Here is a 19,377-nt window from a genome sequence, read left to right on the forward strand (position 1 = left end):
TGAAGAATACTTCCAAAAAGCTATTAAAACTATTTACAATGGATGCAATAGTTCAGTCTAATTAACAAGAGGTACAACTAGTAGATTTGAGATTAATCGAGGTGTACAGCAGGGTTATGTCCATTCTTGTTTTTATTATTTACTCAAATTATGGCCCTACACATAAAAAAGCAGAATCTGAAGTTATTAGTGTATTAGGAAGAATGTTTAAAGTGTGCCAACTGGTGGACGATACTACTATTTTTTTTTTTTTTTTTTTTTAAACGACTTTGAAACAATAAAGGCGGTTAACTGCATTAAAGAATTTTCTTCAGCATCAGGTCTAAAAATGAATATTAATAAATCTGTGCTGTTTCCACTTAAAACATCTGATTGAACAGAATTAAATGGTATTCACATTAAGCATACAGTTTCATATTTAGAAGTAATCATAGATAAAGATGAGAATGAATGCAGTTTGCTTAACTTCAGACCTATAATTAACAAAATTAATTAAAAGGAGATTTAATATGGCTTCAAAGACATTTATCCCTGAATGGAAGAGTCTTACTGTCTAAAGCAGAAGGGAAATTAAGATCTGTTTATGTGCCTTTAGCCTTAGATATGCCATCTAGTGTATACAAGGAATTACTGTAGACAAAATGTTATTTAATTTTTTATGGAGAAAAACACAACATCATTTGAGAAAGGACATTTTATGTAAACAAAAGAATAAAGCTGGGTTATCTGTGCTTATTTTGAAACACTGAATAATACATTTAAGGTTAATTGCTTAATTAAATTCATGAAAGAAAAGGACAGCATGTGGTACACATTTCCAAAGTATGTGTTTGATATGTTGGCTGGCATAGATCTTTTGTTGAGACGTGATTATAAAATTGATAAACTACCTGTGAAATTAGCTAAACAAACAAACAAGCTTTATTAGCTTGGATGCTGGTGTTTAAGCACAATTTCTCCCTAAATAAATATATTATTTGGAATAATAGAAATATTCAATATAAAAATAGATCTCTCTTCTATAAAAATTGGTATGAAAATAATATTGTGTTAGTTTTAAATTGTGACAACTTTTAAATTCAAATGGTAATTTGTTAACTTATAGTGAATTCTTAGATACATTTGGCTTTCCAGTTACACCAAACGATGCTGTTGCTTTTGAAGCCATACCTCAGCAAGTTATACATTTTGTAAGAGCTTGTGGAAGTCATATTTCTGAGACAATATGTGACCCTGGAACACAAAATCAGTCATAAGTCGACACGGGTATATTTGTAGCAATAGCCAACAATACATTGTATGGGTCAAAATTATTATTTCATGCCAAAAATCATTAGGTTATTAAGTAAAGATCATGTTCCATGAAGATATTTTGTATTTTGCACCCTCAGATTCAAGATTTTCAAATAGTTGTATCTCGGCCAAATATTGTCCTATCCTAACAAACCATACATCAATGGAAAGCTTATTTATTCATATTGACCCTTATGACTGGTTTTGTGGTCCAGGGTCACATATATGTTAAAGATAGCATGTTTATAGGAGATACTGATATCCTTAAACACAATTGTGCTAATAAACATATTAGAAATTTTATAACAGGTGAAACGGCTACTCATAAAAGTTCATTGTGTAACAATGTATTTAGAAATATAAACTGGACTAAAGCTTGGAATATTTGTGAAAAATATTGTTTAAATAATAAAAGTAAAAGAGGTTACATTCAAAGTTTTGACATGGTATATATCCAGCTAAAGGTGTGTTAGAGATTTCATTTGGATATTAATTATTCCTGTGATTTTTTTTTTCCTCAACAGAAAAATAATCTACTGTCCATCTTTTTTGTAATTGTGTATATACTAAGGTGGATATGGAAGATTTTATCAGAAGGTTATAATAATTTTGATATATGTATATATTACTCCAATGAAAATAATAATCCTTTTATTTTTTTAGTACAACTTTTTATTATTTTGGGGAAGTTCCACATACAGTATAAGAAGAAATGGTCCAAGCCAAATTTCATCCATTTTCTCCAGGAGACCAGGGACTACAGCACTTGTTTTGAGAATATTGTCAACAAAAAAAAAAAAAAAAAAAAAAGACTAAAAGTAGTATTTTTCATGGCTACTTTTTTGATCAATGTATTAATTATGTTTTGTACAAAAAAAGAAGAGAAAAAGAAAAAACAAAGAAACGTGCTGATGATAAAGTCTGCGAGAGTAGTCTGCACGGATGTATGGAAATACATATGCTGACAGGCAGGACATCGTATTGTTGCTCTCAGAATGAGGGCAATGATTGGATGAACATTTTCACTATACATATAAAATTAAATACATTTAGACCACTTAACTTAGTGATCAGGATGTGAAGAGACTTTCAACCAGCATAACAAAAAATGTTTTTGAATCAAATCATCTACCCTGCCTTTAACATGGCTCACAACCTGAGCAACTTCAAAGAAATAGACATAGTTAAAATTCAGTTTATTATAGGGAAAGGTCATGTTCTTCAGTGTGCAGATAACAACATTTGAGTATTTAAAATGAGGGTGTCTGGCTCTTATTTTTTCAGTAAAGGTGCTGCAGCAAAGAGTCAGATGGGATGGAGACAGTCACAGACACATGTTCAACTCAAGTCTGAAAATATTTCACACATCATCTGTCTTACAATTATCATCATCTGGCAAACTGTTCTCAGCATGGCTAATTCCCCATCCATATGATCTATAAAAAAAATCAAAAAAATAACAGGCTAGTTTTATGTTTTAGGTCGCGAATATGAGCCCATTCGCGATCTCAAACATATTCTCAAAACTATATATATAATTTTCAACATCTTCAAAATCAATATTTAGATCGCTAACAGCTTCACCAGATCCATCCAGTGACAGTCATATTTGAGTTCATTGTGAAGTGTCATGGCTGAAGAGCGGCTCGTACGGTGAAGTCGTGACCCGCATAAGGCTGTAAGTCGCTATTATTTGTCATATAATTATGACGTTTAGTAGGTTAAAGATGTTTGACAGTAAATTCAATAATCTAGAGATGCAAATGTTGATAAAAACAAAACGTAAAGTGCAAAGTGTGAGCATTAGGTAGCGCCATATGCTAGCGTTTTTTTGTTATGATTATTAGGCTAATTTGGATTTTGTGATTACAAGCCATTACCTAAAACTAAGAATATAATTACCAAATGGACATGACAATGTAACGTTTAATGCTTAATGTGTTGATTTAATGTTTCTTTTGAATGCTTTTAGGCAGTAAATACTGCTCTGTTAGCTATGCACTTTGAATATGTAATTTGAATACAATTTTAATTGCTGTATTTTCTATGTCTGTTTACAGTTTTACAATGTTAAAGTTAAACGAGAAAAGATTCATGAAAGCTACTGGAAGATTAAAAGCCATGAACCAACATCTCGCCTGTTCACTGTCTGTCTAGCTGGATAGAGAAGTTACACGTCTAGTGAGGACAGAACACCTTTCCTGTTCTTGTCATTATTATCATTATCTTAATCACAGTAATAGTAGTTGTGGTAGTAGGCCTATATTCTTTGCAAAGTAACCAAATAAGGCTATACATTGACTAAATTGGCAAGCAAAGTTTCTCAATGCAAAAAGTTTTTCTTAAAGTAATTAAATTGATTTAAACAATGTATTGATTTTAACTGAATGCAGAAAAAATTGTCCGAATGTCTCACTTTTTCTTGATCTGTCTTTTTAAAATAAAATAAAAAAATTAAAAAATGAGAAGCTGTTGATATTTGAAATCACCAAAACAAACACACTTACCCAAAAGGATCACGCCCCTCTCTTGATAACTCTGCTCTCAAATTAATGAACACACTATGCAGCACTGGAACTCCCCCCTCTCCATCACGAGTGTATACGCCCCTTACTGTTGATTGGATACAAGTGCTGAAAAAATGAGTTAGCTGTTGGTAGCACATTCTCATTGGAGTATATTGCTGGTTAGGTTTGAAACCCACCACAGGGTGTCCGGTAAGAGACTAGGGCAAAGATGGTTGAAATATGAGTAACCCGTTTATTTGTCACCACAACAACTCAGTTATTAGTAAAGAGTTGAAGAGTTGTCTTAGTTGGGTGTATTCAGTATGTGTGTGGTTTTTCTATAAAACAGAAAATACAGAGTAAAAATAAATATACATGGTATTAACATTAACAATGTTCTAAACAGAAATACACAATGTATATTTAGTAAAATACAGTATTAAAAGGAGTAATAATTGTAAGAAAACAAATTAGGTAGGTCATACACGTTAAGTTAAACAATAAAACAGCTTAATTTGTTCTATATAGCGGTGCTTGGTCTGGAAATGTTCTGCGCGCATGCGCATTAAGTTGTTTACAACTTAGGATCGCTCGAAATCGAGCATTTAGCCAAGTAAACTGCACCGAAATACAAACGAAATATACAAACACAACATCAGTATAAGCAAGTATAAATAAAGGTAACATATATACAGCGTAACATCATGCTAAAGACACAATAATCTCTTATCATTAGCCATAATAAGTGACGCACTTTATAACAGCAAATAGAATAGCATAACACACAAGCAACCCTGCAAAGATCACATATAATACACTTACTCTGAATAGACGCACAACACCCGAACAAGAAATAAAACTACAGGTGCTGGTCATATAATTAGAATATCATAAAAAAGTTCATTTTTTTTATTGTAAATTATTTTAAAAAATGAAACTTTCATATATTCTAGATTCCCTACATGTAAAGTAAAACATTTCAAAAGGTTTTTTTAAAAAATTTGTTGATTAGAGCGTACAGCTAATGAAAGTCCAAAATCCAGTATCTCAAAATATTAGAATATTTACATTTGAGTTTCATTAAATGACCATCCCTACAGTATAAATTCCGGTTATCTTTTGTTCTTTGAAACCACACTAATGGGGAAGACTGCTGACTTGGCAATGGTCCAGGAGACAATCATTGACACCCTCCACAAAGAGAGTAAGTCACAGAAGGTCATTACTGAATGGGGTGGCTGTTTACAGAGTGATGTATCAAAGCATATTAAATGCAAAGTTGACTGGAAGGAAGAAATTGGGTAGGCAAAGGTGCACAAGCAACAGGGATGACCGCAAGCTTGACAATACTGTCAAGTAAAGCCGATTCAAACACTTGGGAGAGCTTCGCAATGAGTAGAATGAAGCCGGAGTCAGCGCATCAAGAGTCACCACACTCAGACATCTTCAGGAAAAGGACTACCAAGCCACTTCTGAACCAGAGACAACGTCAGAAGCATCTTACCTGGGCTAAGGAGAAAAAGAACTGGACAGTGAACAGTGGTCGAAAGTCCTCTTTTCAGATAAAAGTAAATTTTGCATTTCATGTTGAAATCATGGTCCCAGAGTCTGAAGGAAGACTGGAGAGGCACAGAATCCAAGCTGCTTGAAGTCTAGTGTGAAGTTTCTGAAGTCAATAATGATTTGGGGGGCCGTGACGTCTGCTGGTGTTGGTCCATTGTGTTTTATCAAGTGCAAAGTCAATGCAGCCATCTTCCAGGAGATTTTGGAGCACTTTATGCTTCCATCTGCTGACAAGCTTTATGGAGATGCTGATTTCCTTTTCCAGCAGGACTTTAGCACCTGCCCACAGTGCAAAAACCACTTCCAAGTGGTTTGCTGACCATGATATTACTGTGCTTTATTGGCCAGCCAATATGCCTGACCTGAATCTATGGGATATTTTCAAGAGAAAGATGAGAAACAGTCAATCCAACAATATACAGATGATCTGAAGGCTCAATAGTGCCTCAGCAGTGCCACAGGCTGATCACTTCCATGCCACACTTCACTGATGCAGTAATTTGTGCTAGGAGCAAGTCATTTGCTGTAATATGTCCTGCCGATCAAGTATTGAGTGCACAAAAGAACATACTTTAAAATACTTGAACTTTTCTGTTTTGCAAATCCATTTTTTGATTGATCTTAGGAAATATTCTAATATTTTGAAATACTGGATTTTGGACTTTCATGAGCTATACGCTCTAATCATCAAAATTAAAAAAAAAAACTTTTGAAATGTTTTACTTTACATGTAGGGAATCTAGAATATATGAAAGTTTCATTTTTAAAAATAATTTATAATAAAAAAAATGAACTTTTTGATGATATTCTAATTATATGACCAGCACCTGTATATCCACCTGTTTCCGCGGGGCGGTACTGTAAAAAAAAAAAAAGAACGTGGGTACAACTTCTGGTGAGGCGGCGGAAGTAGCATACCAAGGGTATTTTGTGTGCTAATTAGCAAAGTGTGCTAAGTGTTTTTTGGATCATTGTTTACTTTGTAAAGTTGCAAACCTTAATGAGAGATGTCGTTATGGCACTCAGGGACAACATTTCAGTTTAGTACATTTATTAGTTAATAATATCACAATACAATAAACTGTTTTTGTGCCCTTAATTGTCCTTTACTTTACTGACCTTCCACAAAAGTGCTGCTGCATGACTACAAGAGCATCCTGGCCCTGCAACACATGAACAACCCGCTGTCTGTTCTTCACTGATGCTAGCACCAAAGCCTTATGACGTGATGTTTTACTTCTACTGATGTCGCGCGTGCCAAAGCCAGTCGCGTTTCCACTGTCATATATGCGATGCTAAAGGCTATTTATGTTAACCATTGCGATAATAAATACACACGTTTATGAAAAATACCAGATACTGCTTGAGGAACGTAGACAATTCTTATATGATTATAATCGTGTATTTATTTGTTTTCATGTTTTATCTGTCTCTTCCCTGTGCCTTTGTTGATACCGGATGCATACGCATATCTTTCACAGATTCACACACTCCGGTTAACTCGTATAACTCATAACTCCTGTTTTCCTCTCATGAGCTCCCTCTGTTGCTCTGGCTGAAAGGATCAGGATAGATAGTCAGGAGAGATCGCTCAAACGTCCTCGGATTGCAATCATCACATAATTTAGAGGAAAATTAATAGAAATGCTCAGAAAAGTGATGTAAAAATAGGCTATGTTATCAATATATTTCTAAATGTGTAAGCCTTTGGACTTAAAAACCGTAATGGAGTTGTTTTGTGCATTCTTGTAATCGTAAATGAATGGAAGCAGGTGCAACTGAATAGGTATGTGTTTTCTTTTTTTGTCAATATAAATATCAGTTAGATTAGCATGATTGATGTGCACTCCTGACATAAATTAATAAATTACTGTTACTGTAACATTTTTTTTATTGCAAAACATTGTTCAAATATTGATGCTGGAATCTTAAATCTTTAAGTAAAAGCCAAACGTTCGCAAGTTTGGATCGCTAAATCTTGAATGACTGTCACGTCCAGCTTGTTTACTTTGAACCGGAAGACGCTCCTACTTTTGACGCAAGGCCTCATGGGGCGTAGGAAACTTGTGGATAAGATTTTTTTTTTTTTTTTTTTTTTTTTTTTTTTCCAAAATTATTTATTGTACAAATTTCACATATATTCAACAGATATAAATGTTTCACAGATAATGCTCTGAAGAGTTTCATATCATCATGAATCAATAACACTTTTACCTTAGTTATTATATATTGCGAACAGTAACATTCATATCAAAAATATTTAAAAAAAATATTTCCAGAAATTAGAGGAAAAAAAGAAAGGAAAAAAAAAAAAAAAAAAGGGTATACATGTATATTTAAATTAAAGAAGAGGAATTTAAGTCTTTGTAAATGTTTATAGTTCTGATTGCTTTGCGGTTTGACAGTCCTTGTAATGTTTCAAAATAAATCTTCATGTCAGCCTTGAAATGGGTGATATTAGGTATCCTTTCAGACCATTTACATTTGTGTATATGAAATTTACCAAGTAATATTATAAGATTTAACATAAACACATGACTCTTATCTATACCTTTTTTGTCATAATAAAAAATAACATCTCTTTTCTCTATATTAATTTGGATTCCACTTAACATATTAAATAAATATTCCACATCAATCCAAAAGAATTTAACATACATACAATCAAAAAAAAGATGTAAAATAGTTTCAGTATCCATTTTACAGAATACACAAGATTCAGAAAGATCATTTTTATATCTTTTTAGGAAATGGTTTGTTGGATAAATTTTATGTATTATTTTAAAGTATATTTCATTAACTTTATTATTGATACAGTATTTGTTGTTATAAGTCCAAATCAATCTCCAATTAATATTCTCAAAATGGTCATTCCAAAAGAATTTATGTCGAAATGTTGTAGGACAATGAATCAAACGTCTGAAAAATGTATTATTACATTTACTGTCATTAATATCAACACCGTTCAACAAGACCTCTTTTTTAAACGTTGATTGCTTGTGAGATTCACTGATGCCTTGCAGAAGTCTCAAAAAACCTGTTGGTATTGCATCAAATACGATGCTGTATTCTCGTGGAGATATTGGAATACAGAATGTCTGTAAAAATTCAGAATATGTAAATAAGTACCCCTTGTCATTTATCAATTGTGAGACCATTAAGATACCATTTTTAAACCAATTGTTATAGAAGATTGATTTATTCTTATATTTAATGATTTTATTATTCCAAATTAACTGTTTGTGGGGGGAAAAATTATGTTTGTATATAAGAAGCCAACACAAAAGAGCCTGTCTATGAAAATTGGATAACTGAATAGGGAGTTTGTTAACTTCAAAGTCGCATTTTAGGAGAAAATCTATACCACCAACTTTTTCAAAAATGAGGTTTGTAATTATATACCATAACTTATCTTTATGCTTAATATAATGTTTAATCCAGTTCAACTTGAAAGTTGTATTAGAAGTAGCAAAATCAAGGACGTTCAATCCTCCTTGATCATAAGAATTACATAAAATATTTTTATTTAAATAGTGAGGCTTGTTTTTCCATATGAAATTGAATAAGGTTGAATCAATTTTTTTTTGAAAAGATTTTGGTACATCTAATACTTTGGCAGGATAGACTAAGCGAGATAGCCCCTCAGATTTGGACAAAAGAACCCTACCTTTGAGTGACAAATCCCTCATGAGCCATATATCAAATTTCTTTTTAATTTTCAACATAAGGGGTTGAAAATTGGATTGCACTCTTTCTGACTGATTTTTACAAATATTGATACCAAGATAAGTTACCTCCTCCCTAACTGGAATACCTTCAAATTCGGTTAAAGGAATACTATTGTCTTTAAGTGGAAAAAGAGTACATTTTTTAACATTTAAAGATAAACCTGAAGCTTCAGAAAATATATTGAGACACTCTATAACTTTTTTAACCTGTGATATATCTTTCAAAAAAATTGCTGTATCATCAGCAAGCTGACAACTTTTAATTTCTTTTTCCCTAATTTTGATGCCTTGAAAAGAGTTATGATGTAAATGTAATGCCATTATTTGCATGACCAAGAGAAATAGAAAAGGGGCTGCCGGATCTCCCTGTTTTATGCCCCGGGAAATGCTAAATCTACGAGTAGTTCCCCAAGGAAGTTTAATTGAACTATTACAGTCACTATATAAAGTTTGTATCGCCCTTTTAAAGTATTGACCAAAACCAAAAACATCCAATAAATCAAATAAAAAATCGTGTTTCACAGTATCAAAGGCTTTATATATATCTATAAATAGAATGTAACTGTTATCTATTATGTAATCCTTATAATCTATTAAATCTAAGATTAACCGAATATTATTACTAATATGTCGTCCTTGCATAAAGCCGGACTGACTATCATCTATAATTGTATCTAAACACAACTTTATTCTTTGTGCAAAAATATGAGCAATCAATTTAGCGTCATTATTAATTAAGGTTATAGGCCTCCAATTGTCAAGAAGCAAACAATCCTTATTGGGTTTAGGTAACAATGTAATTAAACCTTGACACATAGTTGGGGGAAGCCTACAAGATTCTATAGCCTCCTTAAAAACCAATAATAAGAATTCAGAAATATAATCTTGAAATACCTTATAAAATTCACCTGTAAGGCCATCATTCCCTGGGGATTTATTATCTTTTAACTTACTGATGTTCTTTTTTAGTTCGTCAATGGATATATCTTGATCACAAAAGTCCTTCTGAGTTTCATCAATACCTTGAGCCACATTTTTTATATAAGAGAGGAAGTATGAGCTCTGATTACTGTTGTGTTCAGAGTATAGTTTCTTATAAAATTCTTCCACAAAATTAGAAATTTGTGGGGGGTCTTCAGAGAGTTGTTCATTAATTTTAAGTTTATATATACTATTAACACTAACATTTCTTTTTTCTAAATTATGAAAATATTTCGTATTCCTTTCACCATATTCTATCCATTTCCGTCTAGAACGAATAAAAGCACCCCGTGCTAAATTTTGATAGATATTGTCCAATTCAGATTGTAATTCAAATAAAATACTGATATCGGCTGGAGATTGCTCATTCTTTTCATAAATAGAAATTATTTTCTTCAGTATTCTATCTTGTCTCTGTCTTTTTTCCTTAGATAATTCTTTTCCCCTTTTGATTGCCATATTACGTATCTGAAATTTGGTATATTCCCAATGTTTGCCATATATTTCTTCTTTTTTTGCTTTTATTAAATTTTCATTTATAATTTTTTTGGCTTTTTCTTTGAAGATTTTATCACTCAAAAGTGTATTATTTAATTTCCAATAATTTGGTTTATATTTTATTGATTGATTCCTTATACATAATACTAAAGTAACCAAATTATGATCAGAAAATATTGAGGGTTCTATTTTGGCTTCTTCCACACTGTCTAGTAACTCATTTGAAATAAGCCAAAAGTCAATCCTGGATCTCTTAGATAAATCTTTGTTATTCCAAGTAAACTGGATTTGATCTGGATTTTTTAGTCTCCAAACATCACAACAGTTTAAATGCAGACAGAGATTATTAAATTCTCCGTAAGTGCCTCTTAAGGATCTTTGAGGTTGACAGTCTTTGGTGGGGTCACTTATGCAGTTCCAGTCACCCCCCAAAATTAATTTCGCATTAATGAAGGAATTCGATAAAGCATTTATCTGTTCTTCAAATTCAGCAAAAAGAAGTGTGTTTTTATGACTATTGTTATGACCATATATATTACCCAAAATGAAAATATCCTCCATAAATTCAGTAACTAAGATAATCCATCTTCCTGAATCATGAACTACATTTTTAAGGATTTTTCCCTGAAAGGATCCCTTTAATATGGCAACGCCAGCTGATTTACTGTTTCCATAAGCCATCCAGATATTATCTCCCCACTGATTTTTCCAGAAATTAAAATCTGAAGGTAAAGCGTGTGTTTCTTGTAGGAAATAAAAATCTGCCTTGAAAGTTTTACAAAATAAAAATACAGCTTTCCTCTTAATCTGATCTCGTATACCCCTCACATTGAGTGAATAAAGTGACAAAGACAAGTTGAAAAGTAGAACAAAAGTTGACTCAGAAGAAAGGAAAAAAACCCCCCTGAGTTTTAGGTGTATTAAGGAAACAAAATGATTTTCTACACCTTTTAAATACTAATTTGAACAAGCAAACAAGAGTTTATAATTCTCTGATCTTTGAACTTTCAAACATGATGTTTAACAGCACATCACTAGATGTAATTTAGAATACAACTAGATTTCTCAAAGAAAACAGTTTCCTTTAACATCAAGTCTGATCCATCATTACATTCTAATTTCTTTACCCTCAATGATGGCTTTGGCTCCGACGAAGAAGGCTTTTTTCCCTTGCTTTCGTGCCTCTTCAATCTGTGGCCACAGTTTAGTGCGTGTCTCTTTGTCCTTTGTAGTCAAGTCTTCGCCGAACTTTAACTTGTTTGTTTTGAGGAATTCCGAATTTTTTGCACATTTCCATACCTTTTCTTTGGTGGATCTGGATGTAAATCGTGTTATCACCGGCCGAATTTTACCATCCTCTCTCCGTCCGATCCTATGGCTTACATCAATTTGGCAACGAAGATTCTCTTCGGGGTCTTGAATGACTGCCTTGCAGATGTCAATCACACGCTGTTTAACGTCTTCTCCTTCCTGCTCTGTTAGGCCATACAGCCTCAGGTTCCATCTTCTGTGATAACGTTCCATCTCATTCAATCTGTCTTCCAGGCCTGTTATTTTCTTCTGATGATCATCACTTGCCTTCTTAACCGTTGTTATTTCTGTTTTCATGTCTTGCAGTTCGTTGAAAAGAAACTCCGATGATTCCTTTAAAGCTTCGATGCTGTCTGCATTTTTCTTTATAAGACCTGCAAGACTGTCTGCATTTTCTTTTATTTTTTCAGCCACAAGCCTCACGATGTTATCTTGCAACTCGGACAGTGTAGGTTCAGCTTTCCCTTTCTTTGCGGCCGGAGTGCATGGAGCTGAATCAGGGAGAGGGACAACTCCTCCGTCGGAAGTGTAAGAATGTATATCAGCTGCTTTAACAACTTCCATTACATCCTCAGTCAAATCTTTGTTTTCTCTGGTGAATGAAAGAGTCTTGTTTATCTTTTTACCTTGGTCTCTTGGTCTTTTCTCGGTCATCTTTGATTTTTTTTTTTTTTCCCCTCAATGTGCTAATTAGTCTGTTTAACTCAAACACACTTCGAAAATATGTCCAAAATCGTCCTTGTACCAAGACAACAACGTAAACATATAATTCCAGTTGTTTGCACTGATCGAATTTAACTTTTAAGGTGAGAAAATCATTAATTGCTCTTTAGCTTTGAATATCGCCAACTGTTCCGGCCGCCATCTTGTTGGCCTCCCAACTTGTGGATAAGATATGCAATGGAAAAGTTAAGCATCTGCGTCAGCGCTCCGACGGACTCGCTTTCAACTTTGCACTAAGCGCTATGGGCGGGATGATCGCCTGCACGTCGATCCGTGAGCGCTGATTGGCTGCTGTTCTGGATGCTGCGTGCCAATCAATCTCGGCAAAACAGAGGGATTTAAATCAGAAGGCATATTATTCTTATGAATATAATTTTAACAAGTGCGATGCACTTTCAACAGCTTTTCTCAGAAATCGCCTACTGCACCTGTAAATATAGGCTTGGTCTAGATCTTAAGTGAGGTAAGCTATATCATAAATATTAACATACTTTGCTGCAGTTTTTTTTGAGAAAAACTATGAGTTAGAAAAATGTTTTCCTGTTTATACTACCGGTTTATGAGTTTGAATTAAATAAATATGCTAACGGCCGCACCCCTGCTGCGATACCGCACTTGCACCCATTGTCTTCCTAGCAGGAGGAGCAGGCATATTAATTTATCAGCTTAGTTTATGAAATTAGTAAAAATGTTTGTATGCTTGAGGACACTTAAGTTAACACACTCAGAAATGCTTTTGAATTAGAAACCTATGAACTGACAGTCCTCGATTAAATTCGAGTGCACGATTTAAAAAAAAAAAAAATCCTTGATTACAATTTCCCCGTGTCAATTAACCGGCAAAATACCGGAAGTGACACATTCCATGGATGAGAATCCATGAACCGCATTATTAGACCGTTTTCTAAGGCTGCACGCTACATTAAAACCATTTAAAACTCATAATATACCAAAGTGCTATTGTGAATTCACAATGGCTGTGATTAAATTAAACAAACTCTGGGTTTAATATGCGCTCTAATTATTTACATGCCTGTAGGTTACGTACATCTCAGAGTGGCTCTGTTCACAGTAAATTCTGCTCCACACAAACTCAGTCTTTATAGTATTGGGTTTATTTGGGTTTCCGATAATGTGCATTTGGTAACGCATATAAAGTCTGATGCGCTTTGTGTTTCATATAGCCTTTCATGTTGCTTTGTTATCATTTACATGTGTGGAGCCCATCTCAAAGTCCATCTCTGCATATGCTGGGAGTTTTGGTTGCTTAACGTTCATCTGGGAAAGCAATTTGCGCCATTTCATCAAATAAGGTAAATCATTTATAAATTCAGAAAATAAATAAATAAATAATCTAACTGCATAAGTGCACTCTTTTATAATTGTGTATGTGGCTGTGTTCAGAATGAACAAATCCTCAAGCTCATGTGAAATAGTATAAACCTATCTTCACCTGAAGTGACTCTGATTAACTTCAAATAAATCTCAGCTGTTCACAAAAGATTTTTCTGACATTTTCTTGGTTGCATGCTATTACAAGAGCCATGGGCCACAAAAGCTTATGAAACATCAACAAGATCTCATCGTTGAAAGGTATTGCTCAGGTGAGGGTTATAAAAAACTTTCAAGGAATTAGGAACACAGTAAAGACAGTCATCAACAAGTTTAGAAAGAATGGCACAACAGTGACATTACAAAGAACAGGGCATTCATACAAAATTGATGAGAAGACAAAGAGAAAACGGGTCAGGGAAGCTGTCAAGAGGCCTAAAAGAGCTGCAGCTCTTTCTGGCAAGTACTGTTTGCTCCCTACAAACTGACAATCTCCCTATTCTCCATCTCTGGGCTATGGGGTAGGGTGGCAAGATGCAAGGTTTTTCTGACTAAACAAACAAACAAAAACATCCAAGCCTGGCTAAACTCTACAAAAAAGTATATCCAGGGTCCCAAAACCATGTGGGAAAATGTGTTATGGTCTTATCAGACCAAAATTGAACTTTTTGGCCAAAATTGTAAAAGGTATGTTATAACAACACAGCAAATCAGCAAAAGAACACCATACGGTGAAGCATGGTGTTGGCAGCATCATGCTTTGGGGCTGCTTTTCTTCAGCGGCTTCTGCATCTTTAGTGAAGCTGGAGGGAATCACAAATAGCTCCAAGTACCAGTCAGTTTTGGCACAGAACCTTCTGGTGTCTGCTAGAAATCTGAAAATGAAGAGAACAACATGACAATGACTAAAAAACACATCTAAATCAACAAAAGAATGGCTTCTGTAAAGAAAGATTAATGTTTTGGAATGGCTCAGCCAAAGCCCAAACCTGAATCCTACAAATCTGTTAGGTAACCCAAAGAGGGCCGAAATAGGAGATGCACTCGCAATTGTAAATTTTACATTAAAAGCACAAAAGTTCTGATGATTTAACTACGAAGCGCAGCATCTTGTTCCTGCTTTATCAGGGAACAGGGTTACAGTCAAGTAACCCGAGACATTCCCTTTCAAAAGCTACACTCAATTCTGCACCTTGCGCAATGGGAACGAGAATACCCGCGCCGCCGCACTGTGGGTGTCTGGACCCATCACGGTTGTGTAGTGTGTGTGCTCACAAGCATGGAAAAGGTCTCAGACATGAGCTTGTGATGTTGACTCAAGGACGTGAGAGCCCGGAGTAACATGAACATCCAAACTATAAAATCTTACACAATGAATGTGTGCAGAGAGGACCAGCCTGCCGCATCACATACTTGCTGCAAGGGGCCACCCCTTGCCAAAGCTTGGGAGGAAGCAACCCCCCTGGTGGAATGAGCCCTAATTCCTAGAGGCGAAGCCTGACCGCGTGGCTCATAGGCTAGAGAAATGGCACCCCTCATCCAATTTGACCTCCATAGCAGATGAAGAGTTGCTCTGACTTAAGCCAATGGCAAGTGCGGTGGATGTAAGCCTGAAGAGCACGGACTGGACCGGTCTGTGAAGTCTCTCCTGATCTGGTGTTGTGAACGGCGGAGGGCAGAAGGCTTCAGGAGTGACCGGATGTACGGTCAAGAAAGGAACCTGAGGCAGGTAGTCAGGATGAGGATGCAAGATCGCTTTCACCATTCCTGGGGCAAAGTCTAAGCAGGATGGCGAGATGGACAGAGCCTGCAAATCCTCAATTCTTTTCAAAGAAGTGATAGTCATAAGAAAAAACATTTTCAGAGTTAGAAGCTTGTCAGAAGCTGACTCGAGTGGCTCAAATGGGTCTCAACCAGACCCTCAAGGACTATAGCTAAGTCTCATGAAGGGATCTTGGTTCTAACAGGAGGCCTTAGCTGCCTGGCCCCACGAATGAAGTGGGCGAGCAGAGGATGCTTCCCCAGTGGCACCCCGTCAATCAAGGCGTGGCAAGCCGATAAAGCAACCACATAAACCCTGAGATTGGCGGGGCATGTGCCTGCTGATTCTACTCCCCCATCAATATCCTCTGTCTGGACAGTAGAACTGCTCCCACATTGAGATATCTGGGGATATAATTCGCCCTGAGGGACAGGAACTTGTCCTGAACCCAAAGCAGAATGTGCTGCACTTGCCTGTTCAGATGGTGCAAATGCAGACCACCCATGTGATTTGTATTAGAGGCTACCGCAATGATGTCCACCCGCACTAGGACATGGTAACCCATTAACTGGTGGAGGAAGTACTTCAGGGCCAGAAATACAGCCATCAATTTTAGGCAATTGATGTGCCAATCGAGATGGTGACCTCACCATATCCCTTGGGCACCTAAGACCGCTCCCCAGCCCATACGGGAAGCATCTATTGTTAGCATCTTGCAACGTCAACACAACTAGAGTGGGACCCAATGTGAGGAACTGGCGTCTGAGCTACATAGAAAGGGAACCTTTGTCCAGAAAAGATTCTCTTGTGACAGCAGATACACCTGCTCCGGTTTCACGGTAGTGGGGACCATTCCGTTGAAATGAGGAAGGCAGTGTACTCCTTTTTCTACTGTCTTTAGAACCCAAGGAAAGATACCCGGCAGTAGCTTCCATGCTGCCAAGGTCTCTTTAAAGGGGTACCACTTTTAGTACTTCCTATTGGGGGGATGTTGAATGTTCAACTTTCCTGGATGATAACAGGAAGCGACAGAACATCCAACATTTCGCTGCGGCCCCCCGAATCACCAGAGGTGGCAGGGATGTTACAGTGGTTTTGTGAGGATGCTGAGACACAGCTGTTTGATGTATTTTTACGTGCCCCATCGCAAGGGGGACACCCCCACAGACCTGGGGGCAAAGCCATCAGGACTTCTTCTTCTTAGAGATGATAGTCCTGATGTCAGGTCTTTCTGAGACTGCTGAGAGTGACGCGCCGGTCCCCAGTCATTAAGAGGGGGAGCGTGACTCATCACATACTTGCTTTTGAGCCTTTCAGATCAGTCTGGTTTGCCTGTCACTGACTGAAACGCCTTCCCCACCAGCGTGTCCTGCACGGCTTGGTGGGGAGCGCTGACTTTTTAAGTGAGGATGGGCTTCCAATAAAGAGATAGCCAGCGAGTGTCTTTTCATGCTGTGAAAATTCACATTCCATTCCAACAGAAAACACGAGATTCAGTGTGCTCTGCCCGAGTTAGGCAAAAGGACATCGCGATCTGGAGAGAGAGCAAGCGATAGGGATGGACCCGTCTCTCACTCCTCGGCCAGATCGTGCGAGCCCCACTACTCGCATTGTGGGTGCTACCCCTTCAAATTAAGCAAAGCGAACTCAAGGCAGTTTAACTGAACGTTTCACAACGCTCGCACTCACCGTGCTCAAACACAAGGGCAGCATGCTCTTCCCCCAAACACACAAGCAAAACTGGTGTGTGTCATATTCAGGCATAGGCCGTGAACACGGATACACACACCTCTTAACTTCTGCCAAGCTTGTCACACACAATGTGCATTCCAATGACGTCACCATCTGAGGCTGTCAAGTTCGATGTCAGTTTCACTGACGTGTTATACACAGTATTCACAGCTGGTCATACAAAAAAGTATTCCCATAGCGCAAAGTGCAGCATTGAGTGTAGCTTTCGAAAGGGAACAAAAACTTTTACCAGTTCTTCAACATGTGACTAAGGACATACCATTCCAAGGTGTGTTGGCCCAGATACCAGACAGTCATTATGTGTACTGTCATGTGTTATATGTTTTCTTTTAATTGGAGATGAAATTTCTGTGCCATAAAAAATGTATGATTCCTCCTGGAAGCTTGTTTTAAGTATTTGTACAAAACCCAATGACTAAATCCCATGACTTTCCTCCAGATTGCTTTGTACCAAAATTGTGTCTAATGGTGTGATGCCTTGTCTAAACAATGAGGTAGCAACAAGATATTTTGTCTTACCTAAAACAGTTGGGTTAAAAATGACCCAACAGATAACACAGATAACAGATAATACATTTCAATATGCCACAAAGTACCAAACATATTAGAAACACGTTATATAATGCAACACTTGGCTAAGTGCTAATGTATGCGATTAACGCCACAAAACAGGAAGTTGTTGTAACTCAGGCATACAATGTCCGATCTGCTCCAAACTTCACATGTTTGATAATAGTCCTGACCTGAAGACATCTACATGGCAATATTCAATTACGGTCAAAGCGCCACCTGTTGGCAGAAGGAAGTGTGGCACTTTTAAATGACTTTGTCATAATTCTCCTGTATTTACTCACTTTCATGCATGTCACCCACTGTTCACAAGGCCATCGGGTGGCGGTGAGCCCGGGTGCGAGGGCCCTTTCATCGCTGCTTGCAGCTTTAATTATTATTATTATTATTATTATAATTAACACATCTAAAGACATATCTATATTCCTTGGTGTTTGGATGAACTGTATTTTGTGTACTTTAATGTGTACTTTGTTTTGGTTATTTGTTTCTTTTGGCTATGTGTTTTTTAACTTTAGTTAATGCACTGACAAACATTGAACTGCTGTATTTTTATTAACTAATGTTAACAAAGATTATCAAATACAGTAACAACTAGATGAGTAAAGTTCGTAGACAAACTTTAAGTTGGCTTGAAAAAGCCTAGCCAGAAAGTCTGGAGTAGTTTTAAAAGCTTGAAGTTTGAAGGTTTTCAGTTTGAAATAGTTTAGGTTTTAGTTTAGTAGTTTAAAAGCTAGATAGTGTGTGTGTGTGTGTGTGTGTGTGTGAATGAGTGAGTGTGAGTGTGTGAGTATGTGAATGTGAGTGAGTGAGTATGTGAGTGAGTGTGAGTATGTGAGTGTGTGTAGTTAGATAGTTAGTAAGTTAGATATAGTTAGTTAGATAGTAAGTTAGTTACATAGTAAGTTAGATAGATAGTTAGTTAGATAGTTAGATAGTCAGTTAGATAGATAGTTAGTTAGTTTATGAGTTTGAATGAGTTTAAATGGCTTATAAATAGTACATTGAATGGCAGCTTCATTGAGTCTAATGGGCTTCAGTTTGTTTAGATTTGAATTTGTAACAGTTGGAGGTTGATGGAATGTTCAGATTTTCAATGTAAGTCTATGGGAGTTTTTCCGAGTTTTGATCAGCATTTTTAGGAAAACTGTAAGTCGGATCAGTTTGAAAAGATATAGCAACCCGAGTCAGAATAGTCTGAAGGTCTGAGCCGAGTTTGGTGGCTGTATCTTTAAAGCTCTAGGAGGAGATACTGTTCAAATTTTTGGTCAGAAGAATAATAATAAGTTTATATAGCAGATCAGTAAGTTGGCTTTGTCAAGCCAGCTTAAATATATTGCTCATGGTTAGTTCACGT

Source organism: Ctenopharyngodon idella, chromosome 7 (genome assembly GCF_019924925.1).
Source record: "Ctenopharyngodon idella isolate HZGC_01 chromosome 7, HZGC01, whole genome shotgun sequence".
Lineage (NCBI taxonomy): Eukaryota > Metazoa > Chordata > Actinopteri > Cypriniformes > Xenocyprididae > Ctenopharyngodon > Ctenopharyngodon idella.